The sequence below is a fragment of the Podarcis erhardii genome, assembly GCF_964252035.2.
Source record: "Podarcis erhardii genome assembly, chromosome: 1".
Classification (NCBI taxonomy): domain Eukaryota; kingdom Metazoa; phylum Chordata; class Lepidosauria; order Squamata; family Lacertidae; genus Podarcis; species Podarcis erhardii.
Window position 1 is genome coordinate 88,346,309 of NC_138497.1, and position 17,936 is coordinate 88,364,244.

At 43.6% G+C, this 17,936-nt stretch overlaps 1 protein-coding gene across 14 annotated transcripts in view; it reads left to right on the forward strand.

Annotated features, from left to right (window-relative positions):
- TNS1 (tensin 1) overlaps window positions 1–17,936 on the forward strand; it is a 335,674-nt gene that overhangs the window by 145,834 nt on the left and 171,904 nt on the right. The gene's annotated exons all lie outside the window — the stretch shown is intronic.

Genomic DNA, 17,936 nt, shown 5'->3' on the forward strand with positions numbered 1-17,936 from the left:
GTTGTTTTAATGCTACAAGGCAGCGAGAAATATATAGTTTCCCGACTGGGGAAATGACAGCTGGTTTTTGTACAGAGTGCATGGCCAGTGCTGTCACACACAGCCTGCTGCAGATGTGCAGGGTTGCAAGATTTCACTGATTGATCAGTATGATTAACTGGTTGCACTTTTTTCAACGGGAGCTTGAAACGGGAGTTTGACCTCATCGAAAGGACATTGTTTGATGTAAATAACATAACAACCCCCACCAAACCTATAAAAATTTGCCTCCAAATTACCTCTTACAGACTTTTACTTCCAAGCAAGCCAACAAGCCAGCAAGAGCTTCAATCTGTCCCCAGTTTAAATCAAGATCAGCTATTCTCTGTTAGGATCTGCATCAGTAGGTGGCACTCTTTCAACTGATCACACTAAAGTTGGATTTACTAACTGCACAATTCCTTCCTTTTGAAACAGATAATGCGAAGGAAGTGTGTATGCTTTTATTGGCTGGGGGTGATTCTGCTGGTGCAATTTTGGTCAGCTAAAGTTCTATGTAGGCACTGTCCTTTGCTCCAAAAAATGGAGAGGCTCTTGTGATTGCTGGGCTATATGCTGGTTTAAGTCCTCTAGTGGTCATTTAGCTTTAGAGCATGGTTGGCTGTGATGGTAGCACCTATACAAACTCACACTGTGTTTGGTTCATCTTTCTTAGTAATTCATAGGCACCGTTCTGGTAAATAAGCTGCTGCTGTTAGTTTTGGTGCTGTAATACAAATCTGGGTTTGTGAGACGGTTCTCTTCCTCCTGAACACATGGCTCCAGAAGCCAATGTCTAATGTCTAATCTATTAACCTGGAAGTGAGAATTCAACAGCAGCAATTTGTTTCAAAAGTTTTCCTGCTCCACCCTGTGTGGCTTTCCTCCTGGATGTTTAGCTTCAGGGACCAGAGGGAGGGGGAGGGGGAGAGAGAAGCTCGAATGAGCATTTAAGAGGAGGTTGAAGATGCTTCTTGCATTGGTCTGCATCCATCTGCCACTAGAGATTTGTTTCTTCCCAGATTCCAGGGTGGAAAGAGCATGGGAAGAGGCGAACTCTGCCCCATGCATTCCCCTTCTGGGACCATCAGGGATGCTCACGTGTCTGAGGATTTGCAAAGGTCAGTGAAACAAATGCATTCTGTTTTCATGGCTCATGTAATGAAGAACTATGAAGGGTGTTGGCTTGCTCTGAATCCAAAGTGCAAACACATTTTTCTTCTCCTTCCCCATCTCCTCCAATTTTACGTATACTGTACCAGGCCACAAATTCAAACAAAGGACAACATATACAACAAAGAATCTAGCGGTTCTTTTTCCTATCATTGCATCTATATAACTTGCAGTCCGTCTGTCTTTATCTAAGGAAGTCAGTGTTCTGTATTGGTTGTGTAGATAGCAATCATGACAGTTGAGCATGCTGACTGGGACTGATGGCAGTTATGTTTCAACAATATATGGAAGACACTGCATGGGCTAGTTAGACGTTAAGAGTTTTGTACTAGGACCAGGGAGATCCAATTTCAGGTTCCAACTCAGCCATGAAGCTCACCAGGTGATCGTGGATCAGTCAGTATCTCTCAGCCTAGCCTACCTCAAAAGGTTGTTGTGAGGATAACATTAAGAGTGGCATCACATGGACCAGTTATGAGCTCCTTGGGGAAAGGGTGGGCTGAAACTGTATTGGGGGTGGGAGGCAAAACACACCCACCCACCACCATTCTGATAGCTTCATTCTATGAAGTGCGTCTGAGACTTCTGTGCCGCCACTGCAGCTCAGCCAATCTGCTTGAGGGGTGTCTTCCACAGAATTTATGTGTAAAAAATACACTATTCCTAACTATAGGACCTAACTATAGGATCTAATTTATTGTGCAGTTATTACTGTATTTTTTGCTCTATAAGACGCACTTTCCCCCTCCTAAAAAGTAAGGGGAAATGTGTGTGCGTCTTATGGAGCAAATGCAGGCTGTGCAGCTATCGCTGAAGCCAGAAAAGCAAGAGGGATTGGTGCGCAGCGATCCCTTTTGCTCTTCTGGCTTCAGGGATGGCCACGCAAAGCCTCTTGAGCGCAGCCGGAGCACTCCTGCCTCTTCGCTCAAGAGGCTTTCCGTTGCTTTCTTGTTTCTTGTTTTCCTCCTCTAAAAACTAGGTGCGTCTTATGGGCGGGTGTGTCTTATAGAGCGAAAAATACGGTAACTTCTGTTTTGGAAGGGACAAGTCTGCTTATCTATATTGTACAACAGTTGCATGGCAGGCTTTGGTCATATACAGAAAAAATCCTTGCCTCAGTTGCCTCATATAAGTCAGACTCTAGGTGAAAAAAGTAAAAAAAATAAAAATAAAGTAGCAGACAGAAATAATTATTGTAGCACAATAAATAACAACCAAACCTATAAGAAAGCAAACAATATAAATTTTAGCAGCACAGCAAGAAGACGAAGAACAATAGTAACTGACTTGTAAGCATTGTGGCAAGATCCCATCCTGGTTATGTAATATCTATTGATAGCCAAGAGTGGCCACTTATGTAAACTGCTGCAAGGGAAAAATGGAAAAAAATAAATATTAAATGACCTGGAGTCATTCAGAAACAGCTCTTCCTTGAAACAGAAAGCTCAAGGTTGCCAGTGCTCTTTTTTTAGCTTGCAGGATCAACATACAGACAATGTGCTAATATAGCACTGGAAAATTTTGAGGCCCTTTGTTAGTGGAAATTAATGTGAATAGCATCATATTCCTGCTGGGGACTCTGGGATGTGCAGTCCCAGCCCCCTTCTTGGCATAATAAGACATTCTGCTCTGAGCACCTGCAATTGCCACTTCTTCCTTCTTTCCTTGGGTAGGTTTCACAGGAGGGCAAGGAATAGGGAAGATGGTTGAGATAGTAGCAATGGGTACTTGTGTATTTGACTCCTCATGACACCCCTACAGTTTATACAAACCTTTTCTCTGTGTGTAGCCATGCTGTTTCCCCATTCTATACCTCTCCTTCACTGATTGCATCCAGACTATCATGATGAGAAGGAGCCTAGATGAACAGGACTTGCGCATTCACCTGTCCTCTAGCATGGACATGAGAAGGAGATTGGAAGCTTCATTAATTGTACTTTACCTTTATGTCAAACTGAGCTTAATCCTTGCTATGGTTCATTAAAACAAGCAAGTTTCATAAGCCATGGTTTTAAATTAGCTTGTTTTAAACATACCAGAGAAACTAACCATGGTCTGCCAGGTTCGGATAAAACAAGAAGCTGTGAGTTAATGAAAAAACCCAGAAACAAATGGGCACAGGACATTGGGCATAACATTATGTTTGAGGACTGGGAAAGGTTGTGGACCACTGGGCTGAACTTCACCGCATGTAATGCTCTGAAGGAAAATGTAATGAAAATGATATATAGATGGTACATGACCCCAGTTAAACTTGCCAAAATATACCATTCGTCTGATAATAAATGTTGGAAATGCAGAGAAAATGAAGGAACATTCTTTCACCTCTGGTGGACATGCCCTAAGGTGAAGGCCTTCTGGGAAATGATATATAATGAGCTGAAAAAGGTATTTAAGTATACCTTCACAAAGAAACCAGAGGCCTTCCTTCTGGGTATTGTCGGCCAGAAGGTGTTAAAGAAGGATCGAACATTTTTTATGTATGCAACAACGGCAGCAAGGATTCTTATTGCAAAGAACTGGAAAACTCAAGATCTACCCACACTGGAAGAGTGGCAGATGCAGCTGATGGACTATATGCAACTGGCCGAGATGACCGGCAGAATCCGTGATCTGGGAGAAGAGAAGATGGAGGAAGACTGGGAGAAATTTAAGATGTATCTACAAAAACATTGTAATTTGGTTGAATGTTAAGAAGGATGCTAGATTATAAAAAACTGGCCACCACTAAACTAGATTTAAATTTGATGATAAGTGAGACTAAAGAAAATATAAAAAATTTTTGGAAGAAGTGCTAGATTATATTTGAATGAGTGGACATGAGATTGTAAACAAGTTGATAATTTGTTTGGAAAAATTTTTTAACGATGTAAATGGGAGCGGGAGACGTGAGGGAGTCCAAAGAAGTGTTGAAATTGTTGTAAAAGAAGTAAGATTGTTTATTATGTGTGCATTTATATTTAAAAACCTTAATAAATATTTATTAAAAAAAAAAAAAGAAAAAACCCAGAAACAATTTCTTCCAAATTCTTTTTTGCAGCTGTGCTGGAAGACCAATGTGGAGAAAGTTCACAGGCCCTAGGCTTGCCAAGGTTCATTCCTATTTTAACAAATCATGGTTTATCGTGATATGCTAACCCAGCCATTGCATTTTACAGTCATACCTCAGGTTGCGTCCGCTTCAGGTTGCGTTTTTTCAGGTTGTGGACTGCCGGAACCCAGAAGTACCAGAACGGGTTACTTCTGGGTTTTGGCAGTTGCGCATGCGCAGAAGCGCCAAATCACAACCTGCACATGCGAACGTGCATCCCACATGGATCATGTTCGCAACCCGAGCGTCCACTGTACTTACAATCTATTACTTATGTTTTGTTGAGAATGTTGTGATCCTTGAGGGGACAGTAGATATTTTAGTGTTCCCTACAAATACTATGGATCCTAGTATTCCACTTTTGACTATTATGCTCGGATCCCTATCTTACACTTCACTGTGTCCATTTGCAGTGACAGAGTATCTGCCCTGCGCAGTCTGTTAGGTTACTGAGCCACAAGCAACTTGTTATTGCAAACTAGTGTGGTGTTTTTCCCTTCTTCAGAAATCTAAGTTAATGGCCATGTGTACATTATTAAACAGGCTGTTGGACAGCAGCCAGAGGAGTCTGGGAGCCAAGACTTGCTTCAGCCTGAACATTGTGTTCTCAGGACAGTTGCTCAGGGGATCTGGGCAAACCTGGGCAAACCCGAGAGCAGGAGGAGAGTGAGGAACAACTTAGGGTTTTCCTCTTGGCGTGGCCTGTATCTATGCCTCTTCTTAACTTGATGGTATTAAGAGTATTTGTGCTGCCTTTCTATCACCTTCCAGCACAGACACACCCGCTCTCTTGTTCTTGGGAATCCAAAACATGTGGGTGTGGTTTTTTTTAAATACAGCAAGGTATCCAGGGAATGTTCTATCTTTTAACTCAGAGAGCAAGGCTAGAGCCTGTCCCCCCTACCCCGCTCTGCTTTGGAAACTTACTTAGAACACCTTCATCTTGTGGCAGCTCACATTAAGAACAGCAAGTAGATGGCAGGCGCACTGTTTATCTCTGCACTTTGTTTCCGCAGGGTTCCTACAACCAGTTTGATTTTTAATTAATTTTTTTTCTGGTGGCAAAACTCTCTTCCACTCATTGGGATGCATATTTACCCAGGTTTTGAAGACTTGAAGGTATACCTCCCACTTCCAACTGTAGCAAAGATACACCTTTCTCCTCTCTATTTTGCACAGGCAAAATATGGCATCAGTAGTACTGGCAGCCAAGAAGGTCCTGTATTAGATTTACACAAAAGTGTGGTTGGGATATACTTCATCTGATGATGGGGAAAGGGGCCTAATAATTTCCCAACATCGCATTAGTTGCTTTAACAATACCACTTACCTTAAGCAGTGGGCGGCTTTGCCAGCTGCCATAGCAGCTGCAGCAATGACTCCTGAGCTCTGCCTCCAGTTGGATAGTTTAGATTTAGCCAGCCTGCCAAATTGGGTCAATGGCAGGCAGGCTCAGGGCAGGCTCACTCTGGGGTAGGGGGTGGGCCTGACTCCATGCAGGTCCACTCCCCAGGAGCAGTCAGGCTGGTTGATATCGGTTGTAATCCAATGCCTTTACCAAACCTCTTGAATTTGTCATCAATAAAGTTTTGGCCTGATTTGAACCATATAAGCTTGTCACAAGTGGTCTTTGGTCAGTGGTGGCCTGCAGGGCAGTGGGCAGCATGACACCTGGGCATGCAAAGAAGTGCTATAAATGACTCCATCCTCAGGTCCTTGCCTAAATTCTCAGGCCTTGTGACATCTCTCAGTGGTAGCTTTACCCTATAGAATTTTTCCTCCACTGGGTTTCTTTGTTTCCTGCATGAAGTAGCCAGGGCTTCTTCCACCAGGAGCAAGAGTGGAAACCCCCTATTCTTCACCATCTGGTCTAGAGATTTTAACAATTCACTGCACTCAGGAATGTTGGGTGAATAGGCATGCTTCTGCTGCAGAGGGATTCCTTCTGGGGAGCAGTAGAACCGCTTCAGTAACTGCTCTGTTCTCACAGGGACCAACCAGATGTTCATGGGAAGCCAGAAAACAGAACCTGAGCACAACAGCACTCCCCTGCCCTGTGATTCCCAGTAACTTGAATTCCCAGCACAGTTCCTCAGTCAATGGAGGTAGAACACAACCGTCATGGCAAATGGTAACCTTGTTCTCCATGAATTTGTCGAATCCTCTTTTAAACCCATTCCAAGTTGGTGGCTGTCACTGCCTCTCCAACCCAGGACTTTTCCACATAGACCACGAGTAACTCCTTTTTCCCTTCCCTTCCCCCGCTGAGAGCTATGCAAGGCCTCTTCCATCTGGAAGCTGGAGTAGTCAGAGAGGCTGTCTCCATTTGACAGTTTATGGGAATCCAGCTTGCTGCCCCCCAGTCTCCTGCTCTTGCTACAACTTTTCAGAAAAGCCCCACCTCTAACTCTAGTCATTCTCTTGCCACCCACTCACTCTATAGACATATTATTTGGCTTGGTTCTTGAGAAATGGCTGGGAACAGGAAGTAGGTTTTGTGTCACACTGTCTGGATCAGAGGCGATGCTTTCCTCCTACGAGGCTAGGGAGAGATGCTTCTGGGATGTGTCATTGCTTTCCAGCTATGAGAGCAACTTTGGAACACCTGCCTTTAGCAGCTTGGGGCTACAGTCGCTGCTCATGAAAGGAAGAAGAAAAGCAATTGTGCTTCTATTCCCTAGCATGACGTGGGGAGATCTTCCTTTCCCTCTTGCCAGTATCAAAACATGCCCAGTATCAGCTTAATGAGTGGAAACGTGTTCCTCTTCAAGATCTTCCAGCTGCCTGGATTGTCCTCTCTTTGGCCAGAATGAGTTTAGAGCATCTCCCACAAAGAGCTTCACACAAAGCTAATTTGGCATTAGGGGCAGTATCCAGCGCGCACATTCCTTCAGCGCAGTGATTTATGCTTGTGCAACAGAACTTCCCCCCTCTCTTCACTGTGTGTGTGTGCCCTGCATCTTCCCCAGATCTGCTCTGGAGGGTTGGGGGAACCCCTAGAACAGATTTAGTGGGTGGGTGGGGAGTTCCATTGCTCAAGTGTAAATCCTTGTGCTGATGGGATGATTAGCTGAATACCACACTAGGAGCCTCTCCAGACTTGTGTTTTTTTTGCAGGAGTATTCAGCACTTTGCCATTGATGCAGTAATGGTGCATTAGTGCTGAATTTACACTGGGCTGTCCACACATCATCTCAGTTCATTAGTTGTTCTGTGATGCTTCCCCAACAGTAGTCATTACACCTTTGCTATATGGAAGGGCCCTCTTGCACCACAGTGTAATAAAAGTGGACCACCACCCCAAGCATTTGTAGCATAAAATGTTTCAGCAGCAAATTATGGGATTGATTGGAAATGGAGCAGTACGTCTGCCCCAAAACATTTTCAGGCTCAAACAATATGGAAAACAGTACTGCATATAATGGCCCTCATGCCTTCATGAGTAGAGATTATGATGGATGCACAATAAAAAGGTTGTTTGGAGGGGATCTAGGATAAAAATAGGAAAAATAAGGGGTGGAGGTGCCACATGGTGTGGAGATTTCCTCCAGTATTTCACTATATATAAGCAGCGCCTTTGGTTCCTGCTCTGTCTGTGTTCACCTGCAGGTTTTGTGGTGATGAGGTGTACTTAGTCAACTCGTTCAAGCCCTGACAAAATGCCATGTGTTGATATGCCCTTAGGAAGCCATGGAAAGATTGAGCTAATTTTGTATTTGCATTTTTGTCTGCCTCTCACATAATTTTTAATGAAGTTAGCATTCTCAAGATTCCAACAAGATTGCAGGTTGCACAAGAGGAGACTGAGGTGCCATCTAGCCACTGGCCCTCAAGACATGTATATCAAGTGGGTGTAGCCAGTGCTAAAAGTTTAAAATGTATGGGGATTCTGTAGCCTGCATGTTTAATGCAAATTAAGCAAATACATACTTAGCATAACTCCGCTCATGGAGAAGTGCAGATGTTACTTGAACTCGTCCCTTAGTTGTATCACTTTGTGCATTTTCTCTGCACAAATCATTCCCTACATAGTTACTATCAAACATTGCTAACAAAACCCAGCTGTATCTATGCATGTGGGAATGATAGTGTTCCTTAAAATTACCTTTTTTGTTCATGAATTTGGGGCTTTGTCGTTGTGCTGTGTTTGTATTGTTTGGGGCTCAAGCAATGCATCACATCGTTTTTCAGTGGAAATCTTTTGTACTCAATATTTCCCAGGATTTCTGCGTGCTTTTTTTTTTTTTTTAAGCTATAAATTTTTAATGTTTCCCCAATGAAATGCAGTTGACAGAGCCTGGAAAGAAGCTGTTGGAATTTCAGGAATGTTGTCGCTGCTTGGAAAAATGGAGTGTGTGCTTGTCCCTGGACACTCACTTCCTTTTTGCAAGGCACATGGAAGTAACGCTAGCACAATTCAGAACATCATGCAAGACATCTCCAGGCAGCAGCTCCAGAGAGTGAAGCAGCACCTGTCTAAAACTGGGAAGCATTGTGGGATGTAGCAAATGGGAATAGCTTTCATTGTAAGGAAAGGGTTTGGGGGTGGGTTGAGGGGTGGATGACAGTAGGTTTCTAATCAGTAGTGTCATCTCAAGATGAATTTGACAAGTGACTCTGATGGATTATGTAGTGTCTTTGTCAGCTGATCCAGGGTGTGCATTATCTTGCTGGTCCTGTATGCCAGTTGGCCTGACTGCTGTCCATTAGTTTCAGGATAGTAAGGGTTCAGCTTAGATCTGATGGAATGCGTAATGAGCAATACAGTGGTGCCTCGCAAGACGAAATTAATCTGTTCCGCGAGTCTCTTCGTCTTGCGGTTTTTTCGTCTTGCGAAGCATGGCTATTAGCGGCATGGCTATTAGCGGCTTAGCGGCTATTAACGGCTTAGCGGCTTTAAGAAAAAGGAAACAAACTTGTTTCGTCTTGCAAAGCAAGCCCATAGGGAAATTCGTCTTGCAGAACGACTCAAAAAACGGAAAACTCTTTCGTCTTGCGTGTTTTTCGTCTTGCGAGGCATTCGTCTTGCGAGGTGCCACTGTATGCTGTAGCAGCTGCTCTGTTCAGGAATGGATTGATTTATCTAGCATACCTACGTTCATGTAAGGCAGTTACAGTGGTACCTCGGGTTAAGAACTTAATTCGTTCTGGAGGTCCTGAAATGTTCTTAACCTGAAGCACCACTTTAGCTAATGGGGCCTCCTGCTGCTGCCGCGCCGCACGATTTCTGTTCTCATCCTGAAGCAAAGTTCTTAACCTGAGGTACTATTTCTGTACCTGAAAGAGTCTGTAACCTGAAGCGTCTATAACCTGAAGCGTCTGTAACCCAAGGTACCAGTCTATTTGGGTGCAGAAGCATAACCTTCAATAAAATCCTGAAGTCTAACATCAGCAGCAGCACACACATATGTAGTCACAAAAATTTCTGGAAGCCACAGGAGGGAAGAGTGCTCTTGTGCTCAAATACAGCTTGCCAGTGTCCCACGAACATCTGGTGAGCCACTGAGAACAGGGTGATGGATTAGATGGGCCTTTGGCCTGATCCAGCATGCTCTTCTGATGTTCTTATATATTTGTCATTGACATGTCATTGAACTATGAAATATTAAAGCTGAAAGTGTTTGGGTGTTTCTCCCCCCCTTTTTAATAAGATACCTTCAATGGTGTGAAGATAATTACGGAATGAATGGTTGACCCTGGCCACACCCGTATGTTTCATTTCCTATGTTGTTCAGCCTTCACACAGGATTGCCCCAGAATTCCCAGATTTGTTACTTATGGAGCTGGTCAGAAATCTAGCACACAATCTCAAAGTAAGGTAGTCTTGCTCTGATCAGTGATCCAGACCCAGAGCAGCAACTTCCACTTTAGGTTTATTGTGGCATGGCTGTGTACAACTGGTTTCTGTTTAAATGAACTTTTATTGCAATTTCCATAGTATAATTAGAGAGTCACTGTATAATAAGTAGTAGAGAACTTAATCCATAAAGAGCACATGAGCTTCTACCACATGCTTCAGATGTACACCATTCTGTTGCAGGATAAATAAATTCTGTGCCACATTTTTTTAAAAAGGGATAAGTTCGTAATGCCCTTTGGTGTTGCCATCCTTTTCATGTGTAGGATGAAGAGTGCTTGTAAAAAGCCACTCTGAGATGGAAGTACATGGCTGCGTTTTCATTTCAGTTGGCAATACCCTTGTATGGCTTTGCACGGCTTTTGGGTTGACATTTACAGTGGTTGCAAATTGTATCATTCCTTTGCTGTGTACTTTCAGCAGCAGCTCCACTAAACTTTCTTTCAACTTTTTTGCCAACTGGCAGAATGAGTCAGAGAGATGCAGTCTGAGTCAGCAGGCTCTGCCTGTCTGTGGCTATCTAAACTAGAAGCCTTAACTTGGTAACTTTCACAGGGCTATTGCAACACAGACGAGAATTGCGAACCATCTGAAAGGTCTCAGTTGGTTCATGAACCTTGATCTAGTCAGAAATCAGAGCTTGGAATAGGCAGATACGGAAAAAGTAAATTCCAGTCTTGGAGGAAAGCGTTTATGTTTTTTCTGTCACACCAGGAGTGGCCAATCTGGCTCCCTCCAGATGTTGTTGGACTAAACCCCCAGCATCCCTGACTATTGGGCCATGTTGGATGGGGCCGATCATAGCTGGTCAGAGCTGATCGGAGGGAACCACATTGGTTACCTGCACATCTCACTATCTGCCAGTTGTAGCTCTGGATAGGAAGACACCTTGAATGACAAAGAAGCAAATGAGAAACCTAAATTTAAGAGCTGCACAGTTGTAAAAAAAATGGCGGGAGGAACGTTGACCCATATTGAATGTTGTTGGAAGTTCATTGTAAGCTTTCTCTGATCCCTGCTGGCACAGCTTGTGTTTATAGCTGAAGAGGGGCAAGGTACAAATGCTTTAAATATATAAATATTACTTTTACTTATAGCAAAATAAAATCAGTCCCACCCAGGCAAGAGGAATCAGCCATCCCTGCATCTGACCATTCTTTGCAATCCAGAAAACTGTTTGACACATCTAGACACGTCTAGGGAACAGATGTATTTCCAAATGATGTATCGGGTATGTATTTATTAAGGGCATGGAAAATAGGTTAGGTGGGAAGGCAGGGTATTTGCAAAATTCAGGTGAATTATTGGGAGTTTTGGTAAACTGAACATATCTAAATGTGTTGAATTGTTTCTTTAAATGTAAAGGTTCATCATTGTTCCACCCGATGTGTATGTCTTTAAGGGGCCAGAGCAAGGGCCAGAGCAAAATAACGAGACCCAGCTTTACAGCTGTGAAATATAGCAGGTACTGCTGAGTTGTATTGATTAAGCTGTGTCAGCAATTGGGTGTAGTATATAAGGAGCCTAGACAGCATCTTAAAAAGTAGAGACATCACCTTGCCAACAAAGGTCTGTATAGTAAAAGCTACGGTTTTCCCCAGTAGTGATGTATGGAAGTGAGAGTTGGACCATAAAGAAGGCTGATCGCCGAAGAATTGATGCTTTTGAATTATGGTGCTGGAAGAGACTCTTGAGAGTCCCATGGACTGCAAGAAGATCAAACGTATCCATTCTGAAGGAAATCAGCCCTGAGTGCTCACTGGAAGGACAGATTGTGAAGCTGAGGCTCCAATACTTTGGCCACCTCATGAGAAGAGAAGACTCCCTGGAAAAGACCCTGATGTTGGGAAAGATTGAGGGCACAAGGAGAAGGGGATGACAGAGGATGAGATGGTTGGATGGTGTTCTTGAAGCTACCAGCATGAGTTTGATCAAACTGCGGGAGGCAGTGGAGGACAGAAGTGCCTGGCATGCTCTGATCTATGGGGTCACGAAGAGTCGGACATGACTAAACGACTAAACAACAACAACATATAAGGAGCAGCACCTAGCTCTCCCATTACCCTGGGGGATGGGTTGGTGGTTGGGTCTGGTTTGTTGTTGATGTATTTAGCATAAATGGAGTTTCTGTTTTCTTATTAAAACCTTGTTTAAATACTTTTTGAGTCCCTTTTTAATGCTTGGTCTCCCCAGCAAGCTCTCTGCAGCGCTACTAAACTGCAAATAGCCAACAAAATGAACCTCTTAAATGTAAAAATGGAGGGAGGAGTCATGTATCAGATGGATAGCAACTCAATGGTATGGGAAAGGAGATACAAGCAGTGGACAGAGAGCAGCATCTTTGGTCATGTAAGATGAAGGATTTATGGAAAAACATGTAGAGAAAAGAGGAGAAGACAAATATGTAAAAAAGTACAAGACTGGAAAATTAAATCAAACCCAAACCCAGAAGGTCCATTTTAGCACAATTAAGTTGGAGAAAATGGGCATTCATTCTATGAGAGATGGCAGAGTAGGCCAGAATAGAAGATTGGTGCAAGAGATGAGTTGAAAAATTAAAGTAACAAAAGTTGTAGGTCATCATTCTTAAGGTGGTGTTGAACACAAAATGAATATATAATATAAAAAGAAGGGGGCCTAATACTGATCTCTCAAGAACTCCTGTAAAGGGAAAAAACTGTAAAAAACGAACAATTGGAAAACTCCTTAAAAGAGCGATGAGAAAGTTGTTATTAAAATCATGAGAAAACAATGCCTGAAAAATGTAAGATAGAAAGGAGAAATGAATGGTTGTCTGAATCAGAGATGTATTGGAGATGAGCCCAGCACTAGATGTGCAGAATATTAACTCTTAGATTTTGCTGAAAGGAGATACGCAATTGGCAGTATGCGTCAGAAAAGAGCAAAACCAGATTGAAAAAGATCTATAAGAGAAAGTGAAAGAGAGGAAAGTAGCAAAACAACCCTAGGCATGTCTATTCCTAAGTAAACCACAGAATAAGATTATCAATAAGATAAGATAAGAACAAAGGAAGAAAAGACTTAAAAAATAAAATAAAAAGGCCCACAAGGGCAGAATTAAAGGAAGAACTGGAAGACAGAAACATGGCAAATGTAGAATAGAACCTAGAAGGAAAGTTCAAAAGGGTAATAGAATTTTACATGGGAACTTGGTCAAGAAGATTAGTATTAGCATGGATTTAAATGGAAACAAATCAGATAAGTTAGAGAAAAAGAAGCAAAGGAATCAGCATCTTAATGATATGGAAGAAATGGCAGAGAAAAAGCAATGCAGAAGATGTTCAGAATGAAGGGCAGATAGAAAAAAGTCCAAAGAAAATTCACTAAAAGCTAGTGGACAAAAGAAAGAAGAGCATGGGTGGCAGGTTGAAGAAGTAAAGTTTACAAAAAGGAAAGAGTAGGGGATGAGAAATGTATATGAGAAGAAAATTTTAATTGCTTAGCCGAGGACAGAGCTGAAGAAAACATAAAACTGCAATGAAAGTATTCAGGAGAAGAATGATCTTTACACCATAGACCTTCAGCAGAATGAACTATAGAGATAATGAACACTTGGAGTAAACAGGATGACAGAGGAAAAAGAAGCATGATCAACACAACAGAGCAAAACAGACAAGCGAGAAAGGAAGTACAGAGGTAAGTGATGATGTTGCAGAGTGTGCGAAGGAAGCCGATGAAAGCCGATAGAGATAAACAGAAGTTCTTGGGATCACATGACCGATGGTCAAATGACAACATGAGACAGAGGAGGAATGCGAAGGAGAATATTGAATATTGAGGAATAAAATAAATAAATGGTGATCTAATAAGTTCATTAACAGAACAACAAGAAGAAACAACAACAAGATCTTGGATATTATCAGCTGTGTGAGCAGGGCTCCCCCCCCCCAGCTGGAACTTGCCAGAGCTCAGTTCCGGCACCAATCAGGTGGGTGCCATTGCCATTATAAGAGAACAAGGGAGGCGCTCATGTTGACTTTCAGCACCTCTTTTTCAAGAAAAATAGCACTGTGTGTGAGCAAGGGGAAGGAAAGAGCTTCAGAAGATATGAAGATGTCTGCTCAGATGCCCACAGGAGGGCGAGGCACAAAGGAGGGGGGAGGAGAGGAAAAAAACCAGGTCAAAGATTGACTCATCAAGCATTGAGTATCGCCTTTCCAGATGACCTGGTTATCGAGCACCTAATTTGCTTGCACAATGCCTGTCTGGATGTTAGATTATATCCAATCTTTATTGAGCATTCATTCTGATTTGCTAGTGGGGTGTTTATACGTCTTCCTGTTATTCAGACACCCCAGACTTTTCGATGCATTTCCCCATAACTTTGTAAATGGCAAAAAAATCATGATTCTTTTTTAATAGTGGATTCATTGGGCTGGGGCAACAAAGCCCTTTAATTCAGTTTAACTGCAGAAACCTACGGTTCTAATATGTGCTTGTATCCCTCCTGCATAATAGTGACAGTCTGGAGGAACAACAGTCCTTTTTTGGAAACTGTGTACTGTGCCCTGCTTTGATACACTCCCCATCCCTGCTTTTGTGGTCCAAGAGAGGTAGCAGAATGAGGAGATACATCGAGGTGCTGGTTGATTGCAGCTGGATAGGTTAGTCACTATTCAATGGTCTTCTCTGGCCAATGATGTGAGGGGAAGTGTAGTACCCATCCACCAGGTCTTCCAAAAAGGAAATGCACTGCTCTCTACAGTGGAAGATTTCAAACATCAGTCCATACATCGTATAAATAATATAGAAGGTTCCCATTGCCAGCAGTCAGGTGGACACTTTGCATACTGAAGAAATCAATTCATGAAGAGTACAGGCACCATCTTTCAGTTCAGCCACACTTCTGTGCAAAAGCAGGGAAGGGGTGGGCACAGTTGAAGCAGCCTGAGCGCAGGCAGGGAGAACTGTGGAAGAGCAGGCGACAAGGGAAGGACCTGTGGATATCCATTCATTTGGCGATTAGTGTCTTGGAAGGACACCGCTTGAGACTTTCTGGCTTTCTCCATTCCCAAGAGCTTATCCTGGTATGTCACCTCTCATTCTCTAAAGTATTCCGTGGTGTCCAGGCACTCTGCAGGGTCACAGCATTGTTCAGGCTCCCCTTCCAAGCTTCCATCTTCGGCAAGCTCACACGGTCGAGTCCGGGAACGGCGGCAAATCCCTTCAGACTTAACTTGGTTTTAAAACGTTCCCTTCTCTTTCTTCTTTTGTTTGAGACATTTGGCGGCTCCAGCTTTTTAGAAGCAGCCATCTCCAAGACAAATGCCCCTAATGTGCAAGCCACAACTGGATCCAGATGTGCAATAAAGTTGCAGCGTAGGGATGGGAAGAGGGGGAGGCACCCGGAAAGCTTGACTCATCAAGGGCCGACTGTGTTTTGGGAGGTATAGGCTTCTGGCCAGGGAGGTGTGTGAGTGGGGGGATCATAAGGCATGCAATGCGACTCCCCTTGAGCTGATGGAAATGTTTAAAAAGGCTGAGAGAAGAATTAATCCCCGAAGTAAGGGAGGGACCAGTTCCTGTGCTGTCTTCCAAAGAACTGCCCTTAAAGGAACTGTCCAGCTGCCCAAATGTTTGGGCAGTTTAAAAGGAGCTCAGTGGAACCTTCCCGCTGCCTGGATTTTGTTGATGTTGCAATTGTACCTGGTGAATGCTAGCATCTGCCATGAGTAAGTGAATGTAAAATGTCAGTTCCTCTGTGTCTCTTGTGGGATTCTGCAAGGGGGGGGGGTAATCAGGAGAGAAAGGATGGGCTAATAGAAGGGCAGGGCTGTGGGTATTTCATACTTGCTTAATAGGCACTGTGGAGCCTGGTCCAGAAATTTCTCTTACAAACGTCGTTGGTCTCGATACTCCCACAGAATCAGAAGTAAAATGCAGCCTTTGTGCACAAGTCTGTCTATTCTGAGCACATCTTTCATCTCCCTGTTGGGCAATTTCCTGTCCAAAAACACCCCTCTCCAGCTGATTCCCTTCCATTCCACAGGGCTACAAATATAGGTGCGTACCCTTGTCAGCCAAGGTTGTCTGTGGTCCTCTAGGTGTTACTGGACTGTAACACCCATAATCTCTAACCATTGACCATGGCTGGGCTGATGGGAGCTGGAGGGCCACAAGTCCCCCCCCCCGCAACTGCTAGAATATTGAGGGTGGGTGGAGAAGCAGCTTGGGAGACCAGGGTTCAAATCCCCACTCAGCATGAAGCTCAAAGGGTGACCCTGGGCCAGCCACTGTCTCTCAGCCTGACCAACCTCACAGGGCTGTTGCGAGGATGAAATGAGAAGGGGATAATTTTGTTTGCTTCCTCAAGCTCCTTGGAAGAAAGATGGGAATAGAAATAGATAGAAATAAATAAATCTGGAATAAAAAAAAGGGCTGGTGAAGTTTGCATGTAACATGTAAGTTTATGTCCTTGAGTCAGAGAAATGCAGTTTTTGTATTCCTCTTTTTCAGCCTTACAGCACAATTCTATGCATAGCTATTCAGAAAAGTTCCATTGGATTCAATGATAGTAAGTGAGTATAGGACTACAGCCTTAGACTTGGCCTTACTCTGCACACATTCTCAATTGCTGTTCTCCACATTGTCAGGGAATAGCCAAAACCTTACCCAGTAATTACGGGTTAAGGCGGGGCGCATCATGGCCTGTCCCTCATCTTCTGTGTATGATCTGACATGGACAGCTAGGTAAACAAAACTGGGAAATGGTGAGTGTCTTGTCTAAACATTCCTTGAGCCTCCTTGTGCTGGTTGTAAAAGGATTAATAGAAGCAGGGCTCTATGCTGAACACAATTTATGACACAGTATTCCGTGTGTGTAAGAGCAATTGCATTCTGTGGGACTTCAGAATTTTGGAAGTGACTGCTCTCTAGTATTCTATAGAAATTGATTTGTCTGGGGGAAGGGCAGGAGCTCAGTGGGAGAGAATCCGCTTTGCATGCAGAAGGTTCCCGGTTCAACCTCTGGCTTGGGAAACTCTGGAGAGCTACTTCCAGCCAATGTAGACAATATTGAGTTGATGGACTAGCGGTCTGATTCTGTTCCTATGTTATCTGAGAACAGCTCACACTTGCAAAGACGTTGGGCTGTCTGGGCTAATTATATGGGGTGTCTTTGGGTTGTCTACAGATGCAGCAGCCTGAAGCGGCCGGATCCTGAGATAGTAGTGCCACCCCAGAGTGTAAGTCTGGGAGTCCTTTATTTAAAAATGTTTCCCCATATTAAAATCCCTGTAGGGGAAAAAATAGTTTATCAGGGATAAAAATTATAGCTCAACCCATTTCCTGCATTGTTGGTTTTCTTCTTGCAAGAAATCTTTAAGCACAGGTGGGCATTAACAAATGTGATCCTCCCACTTGCAGTCTAAAGTGGTCAGTGGAGGCTGACCCACTAGGGACAATGGAGCACTGCCTCACCAACCTCAGCCTGCCCTCAGCGACCCCCCACCTGCCTGATTTCTTACCTACAACCAGTCCAGAGCATGGCACTGGCTGTCAGCTCCTTCCTCCTTAGCCTCATGGTTGTCTTTGTAGAACTTGGAAGGTGGTAGGATGGGGTCAAAACTAGAATGAATTGGCTCTGGCGCCACCTACTGTTGGTCTCCCTGCCTTTTTGCCCTACAACTCCCAAAGGGAGCAAGCCAACACTGAAAGCGGTGCAATCAATTCTCTCACCTCAGAACTCTGCCCCCTCATGCCCACCTTAGTGAGCTGCGCTTGTGGGCCAGGCCAGCATGAGTTCTGTGGAGAGGTTATTTTCGAAGATGGAGCATG